Here is a 15010-nt window from a genome sequence, read left to right on the forward strand (position 1 = left end):
GCAATGTTTATTTTTCTCTATCCACAATGTGTGTTTTTAATGCTCTAATATCTTGCATTGTCAGCATACTATTCCATTTCTCAATATTTAACTGCTGACACTTGAACCTTCTTATCTACATTGTCACCTTTATAGAACAGTGATGTATTAAAATAATTTGGTGTTTTGTGTTTAATGGATATATGATAAGAAAAATATAAATAATGCATGCTTGACTTTATATGGGCTTAGGTAAAAATAAAACTTTTTTTTTTGGCCACCAGGGTTGTTGCTGGGACTCAGTGCCTGCACCACAAATCTACTGCTCCTGGAGGCTATTTTTTCCCCTTTTGTTACCCTTGTTGTATTTTTATTGTTGTGGTGGTTATTATTATTATTGTTGTTGTTGTTGATGTCATCGTTGTTGGATAGGACAGAGAGAAATGGAGAGAGGAGGGGAAGACCGAGATGGGGAGAGAAAGACAGACACCTGCAGACCTGCTTCACCACCAGTGTAGCGACTCCCATGCAGGTAGGAGCTGGAGGTTCGAACCCGGATCCTTGCGCTGGTCCTTGCGCTTTGTGCATGTGCACTTAAACCACTGCATTACCGCCTGACCCTCAAAATAAAACTTTTTTAGGCTCTTTGATTACAACTGTCTCCTAGTTACATACTACAGATATTTCTCACATTTTAGTTTTTTTATGTAGAAAAATCATGCTATGAATCATTATGGACCTAGATGACTTTATCTATCTAGATGAAAAACATCTGTGCTTAGTACTGGCAATAAACATGCATAAGAATTGAATTTAGTAACTGGTTTTTAATGGTGCACACCTAAAATTCAATGTTACTTTAATTTTAGAAATAAATAAATAAAATGACTTCTACCTAGAGGAACTAACAAGACTAGTCAAGTATGGGAGGAATGTCCATGAAAGATATCTCAACATGCCAAGACTTTACTGGTTATAGGCTTGTATATAGCCCATGGCCTAATCTGATTGTCAGCAAAGAGCTGTAACTACTCAAACATGAATAAGAGTCTATGAAGCCAAAGCACCTGGCCATGCTAGTTGGTACCTGATATGAATGACATATACATAATTTGCTGCCCATTGCAGCCAAAAATCTGCTGAAATCTCCTTAAGAATTCCCACATAAACATGTTGGGTCTAGTTCTCTAACAGATCCCTCTCGCCACTGTCACTGGTCATCTCCATCAGGAACAACATAGTGGACCCTCCTGTAGTCCTCTATAGGGCCTCGCCCTCAATGTAGATCAACAATGGTTGGGACCATCCCATTCTTTAAAGGGAAGTTGGGTGAACATACTCTACCACTTATGGTAGATGGGTCCTGCAATGAGTACAGCCTAGAATGTTCCTAGCTATGACCATAAAATGTGAGCTCAGAGCTACAGGGATGCAGAGGTTGCATAGGCTTTTGTGATGAATATGGGCCCCAGATCAGAACCATGGAGTTTACAGTTAACAGTATTTATATACTTTTCCCATATTTGGGAGCTACTCAAATCCAGCTTTCTAGTCCTATTTCCAACTCTGACACCATCTCCCCAGACAATACCTTTGGTCTACCTGTATGTTAGCTATCAGGATAGCAAAAGCTACTAGGTCATGGGGCCCTCGGAATATACCTAAAATAGATCTACTAGCTTTTTCCAAAATGAAGAACCCAAATCTCATCTGCTATATTCTTGCCTTTAGGTACCTGATTATTAAACAATCTGTTCTGCTTTATATCATAATGCTTTTTCAGCTATCAAGTTGCAGATGCTACCATAATGCCAACTTGACTTCTCCAGGCAGACAACCTCACCAATGTGTCCTAGAACCTCACCTCTCCAGAGCCTGCCAACCCCCCCCCCCCACCCAGAGAAAGATAGAGACAGGCTGGGAGTATGGATCAACCTGTCAATACCCATGTCCACCAGAGAAGCAATTACAGAAGCCAGACCTTCCACCTTCTGCACCCCATAACGATCCTGGGTCCAAGCTCCCAGAGAGACAAAGAACAGAAAAGCTTCCAATGCAGGGGATGGGACACAAAACTCTGGTAGAGACTGTGGGGAATTGTACTTTGTAGGGAAATTGTGAGGATGTGGTTGAGCTTGGCAGGGCTTGACTTGAGGGGACATCCATCCTGTCAGTCTCTCTCCTACTGAGAGGTCAAATGAGGAGGGACACAACTCCCCAAGGTTTGCCTCTTCTTATCAGACTCCCTGCCTCACAAAACACCCTGCATTCCTGATACTATGGCATGTTCCCTTATTATCTACATAATCATTGTTTTGCCTGAAAGATCCCCACCCATTCCATTCCTTTGATCCAGCTCTGTTCCTGGGTCATCTCTCTCAAGTCTCTGAGTGAGTAGCCAGCCCAGGCTAGCTCCAGTCACGTTCTCTCCAACCCAGAGAGTACGCACCCAGGAAGAGGCAGGCAGTACCCAGAGAGTACGTGCCCACGCTAGCCAGGCAGTACCTCTTTCATCCTATGGTCTTGTAGATAACTATTAAATCATTAAAAAAAAAAAAAAAAGGAAAAAAAAAAAGAATGCTACTTAGAAAAGACCTTGATTGTTACTTAGAGGAGACACCTCTCCCTCCCTCTCCCTTTATAAAATGGAAATATTGACATGATTGTAGGGTAAAATGGGTACAAGTCACACAATTCCCACCACCAGAACTCTGTGTCCCATCCCCTCCCTTGAAAGTGTTCCTATTTTTTTATCCCTCTGGAAGTATGGACCCAGGATCATTATGGGATGCAGAGGATGGAAGAGGAGACATCTCCTGTAAGGGGAAACATCTCTCATCAGTGGTGCCGCCCTACGCAGATTTTGCTTATCATTTGTTCCCTTTATCAAACTGTTCTAAAATTCATTTGTTTGATCTTGATAACTAATATAAGGCAGGGGACCCAGTAAGTGAGGCCTCACTACTTAACAATCCATCTTCTGGGGAGTAGGTTATGTGAGCCATAGGGAGCCCTCTTAAGGACAACCTAGAGTCTTAAATACTTTGTTGGAGACTATGGGTTTCCCCACAGCCAAGGGAATTTAAAACTTCTTTAGGTACCACAACGGATCACAACAAATCTTAAGAGAAGACAATAAGGTTTAACCTTCATTGATAGTTACTCTGTCTTACGTAAGACCCGGAATTTTTGTACCATTTTGCGAAGCTGATACTGTTATTATCCCCAATTTTTCAAGTAAGAGAACCAACATAATAGATTATAAATAACTTGTACAATATCACATAAGGAGTTTACAGTTTTCTACCCCAAGTGAGGTTTTCCAGAGAAACATTATTGGTATATGGCTGAGAAGTATTATATGTAATTGCCTGGTTGATCCAAAAATATGTGGGAGAAAATTACTGAACATGATTTCACTTACTCTTTATCATCAATTTACCATATAGTTATTAAAAACACCTATTGTGACTAAGCATTTGGAATAAGTCAGTGAGCAGAACATTTGTATTTCCTGTCTTCATGGAGTTTATAGTTTAGCAGAACTTCCCTCTGTAGGCTAAGAGGTGGCATAGTGAATAAAGCATAGGACTCTCAAGCATGAGGTCCTGAGTTCAATCTCTGGTAGCACATGTACCAGTGTGATGTCTGTTTTTTTCTCTCTCTCTTTCTACCTTTCTCATTAATAAACAAAATATTATTTTTTAAAACTTCCCTCTGAGATTCTCAAGCAATTTCTGTGTAATACTTCCTGCAACTTTTCATTTTCATGATTTCTATTTATTTTCTTAAAAAAATATTTTATTACCATAGCACTGCTCAGCTCTGGCATATGGTGGTATATGGGACTGAACCTGGGACCTCAGAGCCACAGGCATAACCATTATGCTATCTACCCCACTCAATTCACTTCTTTAAACAGCTAAGGCCACTTTGAAACCTTGTTTGCTGTTCCCATAATTGGGGAAATTAATGACTGTGAATTTGTATATGTGGATAGCTTTTAGTTACTATACACTGCACTTTGATATAATGTGAATTTTCACATATTATATAGTGACTTTCTTAAATTGTATTTTACATACCAATTTCATTGCTTGAGCTGATGAAAGATGGTCGTTGGCTATCACTTTCATTTACTAATTTATTTTTAGCGACTAGCAAGGATATTCTATTGATACCTACTGAAGTTACAGCTTTCTTCACAAGCAAAAAAAAAAAATGAATAAACTTTTAATGTTATAGTGAGAAAATAAGCCTGGTTCTAGACTGAGTTATCATTTCCCTGCGATGTGACTGTGTTCCAACTACTACTTTCAGTGGGAGGAATACCTGACCTATCCTAAGAGCTTAGGATGTTAACAGATAGGATCTGTGACAAAAACTGACCCAATGGTTTAGTTTATACAGATTTTTTTCTTTCTCTGCGCTCTCCCAAACCAGCTGATCTCATGTACAGTCTTGGTTACTAGAAAAGTAATTCATTTTTCCCACTTTTGTTTCTCGCTGTGTTGGCTTATACAACAGGGAGCTGGTTGACCTCCTCAATGAGGTTCAGAAATAGGGCTGGAAGAAGGTCAGTTGTTCTCAAGTAAGAGAAAGGGCTCTCTTCTCAGCCTCAGTCCTAAGTCCTCTGGGATGACTGGTATCTGAAACTCCATGCCCAGGTCAAAACTCTTACTTCCTTGTGGAGTTTATGATTTAGCCCCAACAAAAGTATCCTCTCCTAGACTACAATTAGGATTTAGCACAATTCTTGCTAAATTTTGGGAGTAAATCTTCCATCTACTCCTTACCTCCCTCCAGTTAACATCTAAAATATTTTTTGATTTTATTAAAAAGAGAGAGAGTAGGGAAAATATTTTAATGGTTATGCAAACAGACTCTCATGCCAGAGGCTCCCAGACTCCAGGTTCAATCCCCCCCATCACCATAAACCAGAGCTGAGCAGTGCTCTGGGGGGAAATTATATATTAATAGGATAGAGACAAAGAGAGTGAATCAGAGCATAACTCTGGCAACTGCACTGTGGGCAACCATACCTCAGACTCCAAGCACACAACCTCTATCCACTGAGATCCTTTCCTGGTCACTATTTATTATTTTGCTTTAAAAACTTATTTTTAGGACTACTTTTGTCCAAAATAAGAATGACTGCCTTTAAACACATAAAAAAAATTTCCTTTGGGAGGTTTTTATTTTATTTTATTTTCCCTTAACTTGGCTAGTAAACTAACTGAAAGAACATAATTTATTATTATTTTTTTCTTTTTTGGTAGTTCATTTTGCCCCAGTAGAATGCCAACTCAATATTTCTCTGCATTCTCAAAGCTAGTGACTGAGAGCTTTCTTCCTCTACTCTTTATTTCAGAAGAAGAGGTTTGTATAATTACTGCACTGTACTTATAATTATGGAGAAAAGGTCAGTCTAGTCATTGCCAATTAAAGTAGGAAAAAGCTACATTTATAACCACTAAGAGCCATTATGTCAATTTAATGCTGTTCATCAGTGTGTAACCCGTTTTCTAGGATATATAAATCTAATCTTGGTATTATAGTACATTCACCCTATTAAGGGCCTTTGATGCTTCAGAAAAGAGATTACAGCAAGCAACTTATATTACTTGTACATCATTTCATAGTGTCTCTCATCATGTATTTTAGAAGCTGGATCTTTAAAACTTGGTCACCATAATGAATAGGCCCTCCAAAATCTACTGGTTGACCTTTATTTTTAGTTATTTGTAAAATAAGAATAACCTTATGAGATTTGAGTTTTCTAGAAGTTTTTTTTTCAGTGATTAATTAGGATCTGCCATTTAACAATAACTCTCATTGCAGTTTCATCTTACATATTAGGGAAAATGTATAACATTTTACTATGTGAGGCAGAAAATAACTGAATTGTAAATTGTTTATATCATTGCTTTTCTAGCTTTCAAGTAACATCTAATAATTTTTAAAACTTAAAGAACCACAGAATTAATACAAGTTGAGAAAATGTGGCACAGTGGGAAAAGCTGTGGATTCATTAAGCAGAAGGTCCTGCTTTTGATCCCTGGCATGGTTCAGAGTAGTACTCTAGAGTATCTCAGTATCTCTCTCTCTCTTTCTCCTTCTCATGAAATAAGTCAATTTTAAAATATGATAGAATACATATGTTTATTAATTTTACCCCTTATGAAAATCTAAACATTTCTCAATGTATCTTTATGTGGAGTGAATGCAGGGTATATCAGACATTTATAAACCTAAATATAGTCTTTCTAAGTAATCCCTTTGCTATAGCAGTTTTTTTTAACTTCAAAGTATATTTAATAATAATTATAATAATAAAAGAACAAAAGAAAGGGAAGGGAAGTTGAGTTTGCCTGGCTTAGATCAGTGAGGATCTAAAATATACCTACAGCTTACCATTCTAGGGTAGTGCAAGTCTCTTCAGGTTTCCTACATTTGTGCCTAAATATTAAAAGTTGATTGCCAAGACATTTCAAATGCCACAAAATGGTCAATGATAACAGCCAGAGTTGGAATAGGTTAGGAGAAACCGACACACATGTAGAGGGCTGAAGAGTTACATACTGGTAAGCTTCTTCTACTACAAATTTAGCAAAGTGTGTGATTTTTTTTTTTTTTTTAGAAATGTACACACTTAGATGAAGAGATTGCAGTTCAAGAATATAACCTTGAAGAAAAGATATATAAGTATAAAATTAAGTATAAGGCTGCTTCTCATACATTTACATGATAATAGGCTAAGAGCCCAGTGAGGGCTCACCTAGTTATCATTCACAAGGACCTGCATTCAAGACCCCCATCATATACCCCTATGAGTGATGAAGCAGTGCTGAAAGAGATTCTCTCTCTCTCTCTCTCTGTCTCTGTCTCTCACCCTTAAAAGAAAAATGGCCACCAGGAATGGTGAAGTTGTGCAGACACTAAATAACATCAATAATCCTGGCGGCAATCACTCAACCAAGAAATATAAAATGCTAAACACTACTATCAATCCCTGAGAAATGGTAAATGGATCTGTGTTAATGGAAAAAGAAGTTTATAAAGTATTGTTGAGTTATAGACACAGATCATAAAAAGTGTACAGAATTCCAAAAAGAAAGTGGAGTCCACACATAGGAAAATAAGCTTACTAAAATGCAAACAGTGAAAATGGCTGGATAATGGGATTTAGGTAATACTAACTTTCTTTGCAAGAAAAAAAAATTCCTGGGGTGAGACAAAATCTCAGTATGTTGGGGCACAGGATTTGCATGCCTACGGCCCTGGATTAATACCTGGCACTGGCTTTCTCTCATAAAAAAAAAAAAAAAGACCAAGGAATCTGGGGTAGGGCAGTGGGTTAAGTGCATGTGGCACAAAGCGCTAGGACCAAAGTAAGAATCCCGGTTCGAGCCCCTGGCTCCCCACCTGCAGGGAGGTCGTTTCACAAACAGTGAAGCAGGTCTGCAGGTGTCTCTCTTTCTCTCTCCCTGTCTTCCCATCCTCTCTCCATTTCTCTCTGTCCTATCTAGCAATGACAACAACAATAAAAAAACAAAGGCAATAAAAAGGAAAATAAATAAATAAATATAAAAAATAAATTAAAAAATAGACCATAGAGAAATATTTACCGAAATTCTATATACATATGTATATATTGCATATGTATATGTTGCAATATAATATGTATATATTGCTTTGTCATTCAAAAGAGCATAGAAGAACAAGAACTTATAGCTCAAAGATAACACACTCCATTCTAAACCATGAAAGGAGACAAGTGACAGTGGCAAAACATAGCAAATAAAGAAAAGCCAGGAAAACAGGGAAAGAGATGAGATGGCCTTGCAATCAAAGATGCACAGAATTCAGGTTGCTCCCTCACTGCCAAGAGCTGTGTGCATCTGGACAAGGCACACATTATCTTTAAGATTCACTTCCAAGATTTAAACTAGAAAGAATTAAATGGGGGTGTTCTCGAGTTTATCTACAATTTTTAAGGTTTGTGGATAAAATTTTCAGGGAGAATCCAGAGTCATGACAACTCTTCAACCCATTGCTCATCACAAGCGAATTATTCTGAAGCTTATTAGTCTATATCTAAATGGGTTTGCAAAAATATGAAATACCAAAAGTGCAGAAAAAGAGAACTGAGGAAACCATAAACATAATTGGGCACTAATTACTGGGAACAGGATTAATCTGGAGAGAGGAGGAGACTATCACTATTTAGGAAGAGGCCCAAGGGAGAAACCTCACTATCCCAGTAAAAGCTCATTTCCAAGCAAATGGCAGCTCTCTTTAAACAGTTCATTTTATACAGACAAAAAAAGTACACACAATCTATCTGACATTTGTATTTCCATGGATATAAATTTAAGGAAAAAAATGTCAAGAGAGACTTTGAAATTGTACTCCACTGTTACTCAGATATATCAATAATCAAATATGGAGCGCTGCCAGTAAAAATAGAATAAACATCATTAGCATTTTAATAAACCTGCATGCCACAGGGACAGAAAACAGAGCAATACAGAGGGAAGGACAATTAGCACGTACCATGTCTTCCCTCTAATGGTCTGCCCTTCGCAAGTCCACTGTGTCCTCCTTGTTACATTTCCTCCAAACACACACTGCAGGGAGATAGCTCTGTATTTTAAAACCTCTCAGAGACTTATACAAGCTCTAAAGTGAATGGGGTGTATTGTGGCTTTTATTAAAAGGTGAGAATAAATAACCTAACTTTTATAATACTTTAAGAAAGTACTGATCTTTCTTTGGTTGTAAGAATTACTTTGTGTGGCGAAAGTAATGTGATTAAATATAACTAAAAATCAGTTCAGTGATGAGAGGAAAAAGTCACAAGACAAAAATATCTTTTTAAGGAGAACTATATAACTGTAAGTAACAGATGAAGAGCTAGGAGCCTGTAGTTATAAAATGAAATTGGATGTCCTTTAACACTACTTTAAAAAAAAAACTATCTTTATGTGTATTTATTGGATAGAGACATCCAGAAATTGAGAGGGAAGGGGATGACAGAGAGGGAGAATGAGAGACAGAGATTCACCTGCAGCCCTGCTTCACCACTCACAAAGCTCTCCCCCTGCAGGTGGAAACTAGGAGCTCAAACCTCAGTCCTTGCGAGTTGAAACATGTGCGTTCAACCAGGTGTGCCACCACCTGGCTCCTAAAACTACTTCTAAATCAGATCCTATAATTCTTGGAGTTTATCACAACCAAAATTACATATAAGTAAAGAAAATATTTAATTTTCTTTACTTTCTATCACTGCATTTTTTTCATCTGAATTAGAAATGAAAAACCTTGCTTCCTAGAATATTTTGAATTTCTTTTTTGTATTAGCCCATCATGTATAAAAGCATGTATGTATAGATTGTAAAGCTTACTTTGAAAAGTATAACTCATTAAATTTTATGTGAATTAAAACTGCAAATGAACAGCCCAATGAATTTTATATGAGTGAAAACTGTATATGCCCTAAAAGTGGTGCAGTGGATGAGACATTGGAGTCTTAGGCATGAAGTCCTGGGTTCAATCCTCAACTTCTCATGTGCTAAAGTGACACTCTGGTTTTCTCTCTCCTCTCTCTCTCTTCTTAATTAATAATAAATCTTAAAAGAAGAAAACCACAAATGGAAAATATTACTCAAGGATCAGAAAGCTATATACTAAATAGCCTTATCTTAATGTATCACTATATTTTCTATTCTCTACTGATTAATCTGAAAACACTATTTAATCTAAAATGACCTGTATTGAAATACATAATATACTCTGTCTTACTTTCTTCAGATCATTGTGACCATTTCAGTGCTACCATTGCAAGGGAACAATAATCTGCCCCTTGACTGCAAGTTTTTGACAAAAGCCTGATTTCATGGGGGGAGGGCTGCAAGGAAAATGAAAAATATCTTTATGATAGAGTTCTCTTTGGGAGAATTTGGTCTGTGGAGAGAGCAGAATTTCAGTTTTGTTTCCACAATCATTCTTTGTTGATAAAATTTCTTATTAAGTGACTCTCCCTTTCCTTTTTCTAGCAAAGCAGACCTCACTTTCACTGGCCTCTCCTATCTTCTCAGTACTCTGTATCCAAAAGTTTAAGTAGGTAGCTGAAAACTATGTGGTGAGGTACTAAGAATCAAAGGCAGTATGTGTGTTATTGATACATTTCCCTTTACATTTTCTCTTATTAATTTGTTTCACTTACCTGATTATTTGCTCACCCCCTTAAGAACGCAGAAGGGTATAGGATGACTTTCCATTATTAATTTGTTTCACTTACCTGATTATTTGCTCACCCCCTTAAGAACGCAGAAGGGTATAGGATGACTTTCCATCGCCCAATCCCCACTACACAGTAAGCAACAAGTAACCTTTAAAAATCTGCTAGTGCCTTTAGTTTGATTTAAGACCTTCACTTTCAATTTGCAGAAAACCATGAGACTACAATGGTGATAAAACATCAATGATGGATGATACCACCAAACCACCACTCTACTAATGAACTAATGATTCATATTCAAGGTGCTTTTAAGACATGATTAAGCTTCTAAACATTTCAGAAAGGTAGATGATCATTAGCCCAATGTTAAAAAAAAAAAAAAGAACTTCAATAAGTTTATCAAGGTTATATAGTGAATGATAAAAGTTTAGAAACAAACAAAAAGCCAGAAAGGAACCCAGACTCCCAGCATCTGCTACAAAAAGCTTAGTCTTTAGTATTGCAGAGAAGCCTTTCAAGGTAATTTATTTCATTGCTCTGGGTCTAACTGACCTTCTCTGGTGGCAATTGGCAACTGTTTGCCAAAATGTCACTGACCAAAAAACTCCTTACAAAGCCATGTATTATAAAATGAATATGTCAAGAATCCATTGAAAATGTCACCAGTGACACTGACAATAATAACAGAAAATACTCTACAGATTTAAGAAATGGAAAAAGATCCAAGTTAAGGGAGACAAAAATTACCTGAGGAAATGTCATCAGTGACTACATCAACAAAAAAGGTAAAACAAACCACAGCTTGATGTAAGGCAAAAAGATAAAAACTAAAGGAAAAAACTTTACCTGAGAGTCAAATGTTCTATAAAAGGGAAAGAAAAAAAAACTTGCAAATTAATTTAGAGATTATCCTGTTCCCCAAGGGGAAGGAGAGGAGGAGGTAACATGTCTGAGCACCTGTGAGAACTCTTTAGCTCTCAAACCCCAAGTCACTCATTTTCTTATTTGCATGAAAAAATGAATGACAAAATTTGTGAATGTCAAAAGTAGTTGCAGCAAGTTAAATAAAAATTGAACAGATATTGCCTCCTTGGTACCTGTAAAACAGAAAAGTCAAAAATTGTTGATTTTTCCTTTTTGAAGTCTTTAGATAGAAATTTCACTTACACAGGGTCAGGATAGTATACAAGTTCCATGAATGAGGTGCCAGAGGTCCCAGGTTCAATCCTCAACACCACTGTGAGTCAGAACTGAGCAGTATTCTGGTCTTTTTCTCACTCTCGCCCTCTTTGCCCTTCTCAGTGAAATAAATCTTTTAAAAAACAAGTTTCACTTATACAAATACTTAGACTCAAGTCCAGTTGTAAATGTCTGCTCTTTTGAAATAAAAATAGTGTGATTTCTCTCAGAAAATTACATTTATTTATTTATTTATTTATTTATCCTCCAGGGTTATTGCTGGGGCTTGGAGCCTGTACTACGAATCCACTGCTCCTGTGGGCCATTTTCCCCATTTTGTTGCCCTTGTTATTGTTGTTATTGCACAGGACAGAGAGAAATCAAGAGAGGACGGGGAACCAGAGAGAGGGAGAGAAAGATAAAACACCTGCAGACCTGCTTCACTGGTTGTGAAGTGATCCCCCTTCTGGTGGGAAGCCAGTGGGTCAAAAGGGGATCCTTACACTGGTCCTTGCACTTAGCACCATGTACGCTTTACACACTGCACTACCACCCAGCCCCAAGAAAATTACTTTTATACTGAAATGGAATCTTTATTAACATGTACTTGTGTTGCAAAAATGTTTATTAAAATCCAATACTGCACTTTATTATTGATGATTAGAATTTATTTTTGCATATTTTGGGATTTGTCTATATATGATTGACACTTTCAAACGATACCTTTAATAGGACTTCCAAAGTAACAAATGCACATTTTTGATTGCCTGCTCAAGAATGAACTGTTTTGAAGATTAGCCATAGAGCTGTTTTAATGCTTGTCCCACCTAAATGCTTATAGGCTGCATTATCCCAAAACAAAATGAACTCAGTGCAAACACAAGTATTAACAAAACACAGAGAAGTACATGTTAGAATTCTCTGCTAGAAACAGGCTGGGAGTATGGATCAACCTGCCAATGCCCATGTTTAGTAGAGAAGCAATTACAGAAGCCAGACCTTCCATCTTCTGCTCCCCATAATGATCCTGAATCCATATGCCCAGGGAGCTAAAGAATAAGAAGTCTTCCAGTGGAGGGGATGGGATGCATAACTCTGTTGGTGGGAACTGTGTGGAACTGTATCCCTCTTACCCAACGGACTTGTTGATCATAATTAAGTCAATAAAAACAATTCCCTGCTACCCTGTAATCTCTCTTAAGTTCTTCACAGTGCATATGCTTAAATGCATTAGTGTAGAGCATCATAAATCTAAATACGAACTGCAGTGTACACATATATAACCTGTTTAGAAGCCCAAAATGTATTGTACAATAAGAAGTGGAAAATAAACGACAAATACAATCATTCAAAGTAAACATTAGAAACACTGTGGGGGAAATGCACAATAAAATATATGTGCATGCAATGAAGTGCAAGAAAGTAATATCGTAAAGTTACTGTGATATTGTCCTTTTAAGCAACTGCCTTTTAAAAAGAGCAACAAGGGGAGTCGGGCTGTAGCGCAGCGGGTTAAGCGCAGGTGGCGCAAAGCACAAGGACCGGCATAAGGATCCCGGTTCGAACCCCGGGTCCCCACCTGCAGGGGAGTCGCTTCACAGGCGGTGAAGCAGGTCTGCAGGTGTCTGTCTTTCTCTCGTCCTCTTTGCCTTCCCCTCCTCTCTCCATTTCTCTCTGTCCTATCCAACAGCAATAATAACTACAACAATAAAACAACCAGGGCAACTAAAGGGAATAAATAAAATAAATATTAAAATAAATAAATAAATATTTTTTAAAAAAAGAGCAACAAGGAGCAACAATCTCTGTGTGGATGTCTAAATGTCTGTCAGGGCCCACCTGGCGACACTTTACTCTTCCCCTCCTTTTTAACATGGTTCATTGTTATGTCCTACTACTAGAAAAACTCCTCTATAACATGATGCCTCAATACTGGGAATAAACATGTAAAAGGAAAATTCTGTAAGCAAACAAAAAGAAATGGATGGACATTCATTTAAAAATAAGTTACTAAATCTTTCTATTCCCAACAAGACCATATTATACAAAGCAATAACTATAAGTAATATATACACTAATCCTATAAATGTATATAAATATGTGAAAGTGAAAAAAGTCACAAAAATGTATCATTTTCTCAAATCCATTACTAAATATTAATGAAGAAAATCAGCAAATTGTCTTCACATATTATATTATCTCTTTTCTGCAGTCAAATGCTCTGCCAGCCACTGAGTTACATCCCCCTATTATCCCTTTTCTGAACAAATTACTGCAATATGAATACCATGTTTGTGCAGGATTTTTCTCCCCACCTTCCATCAGTTTTTGAAATCCAGTAAGGTTAATGTGTTTTCATAGCTACATACCTCATACATATGCCAGTCAGTGAGTGCCTCCTTAACTTGTCAATTACATTTATAAGGCATTTTAAAGGTTATGTCTATATACATTAAATGAACTTGACTATTTTGACTGAATATTTAGACCTACTCTATTTCTTCACTAACTTCAGTAGTTTGATAGTCATCTAATCAATCAACACAAATTTACTGAGCTTGGGACTGTGAAAAGATTGAAATGTCTAGTTACAGTTTTAATTCCTATGCAGTTTTGCAATGTAGCGTTCTAAGAAATCTACAGTCCATCTGAGTCTACACTGAAACTAAGAAGAAAAATACTCAATTTAAAATAGGATTCTCAAGATAAATATCTATTCACATAAGGCATAATATTTATGCCTGTATAAAAACAATATAAACAGCAAATTACAAAGAAATCAGTAATCATGCTTAAATGAGAAAAGAGTTTACACAAAACCAAAAGTAAAATTTCAGTTTGAATTCAAGTTAAAAGAAAAACGAGGGAGTCGGGCTGTAGTACAGCAGGCTAAGCGCAGGTGGCGCAAAGCACAAAACCGGCATAAGGATCCTGGTTCGAACCCCGGCTCCCCACCTGCAGGGGAGTCACTTCACAGGCGGTGAAGCAGGTCTGCAGGTGTCTGTCTTTCTCTCCTCCTCTCTGTCTTCCCCTCCCTCTCTCCATTTCTCTCTGTCCTATCCAACAACAACAACAACAATAATAACTACAACAATAAAACAACAAGGGCAACAAAAGGGAAAAAAATAAATAAAATAAATATTAAAAAAAATTAAAAAAAAAGAAAAACGAATAGAAATTATATTTCCTCAAATGAAACTACTTAAAATACCATAATAAATCGCAGAGGAAATGCTCCCAGGCTTTATTTAACAGGCAATAAAATCTTGAGGCAGATTTGATTAGTGTGCTGACATAAACATGTCAGAATCACCTGCTAGTATTAATTGGTTTATTGTATGTGGTTATTAATGCAATAGTTAAAAGTAAAAGCAAGTCAAAGCTGAAAAGGCTTTTATTTCTATTTGTGGAATGCTTGTCATAGGTATTAGTACCAGTACTGCCTATAGATTACAGAAGTTATACTAGTACAAGTCTTATTAGTAGAAGACATAGACTTTAAAAGCAATGTAGCTCTTCTAGGAGAGGGTGCCTTCCTTCCCACTTCTCCCTAACATGACCACAGGGTAGAAAAGGATATATTCCTAGTAATACATAACACAAAGTAAA

The 15010-nt window shown here is 37.0% G+C and overlaps 1 protein-coding gene across 1 annotated transcript in view; it reads right to left on the bottom strand.

Annotated features, from left to right (window-relative positions):
• Nucleotides 1–15010, bottom strand: part of FBXL17 (F-box and leucine rich repeat protein 17) — a 577742-nt gene that overhangs the window by 351544 nt on the left and 211188 nt on the right. The gene's annotated exons all lie outside the window — the stretch shown is intronic.

This window comes from Erinaceus europaeus, chromosome 11 (genome assembly GCF_950295315.1).
Source record: "Erinaceus europaeus chromosome 11, mEriEur2.1, whole genome shotgun sequence".
Lineage (NCBI taxonomy): Eukaryota > Metazoa > Chordata > Mammalia > Eulipotyphla > Erinaceidae > Erinaceus > Erinaceus europaeus.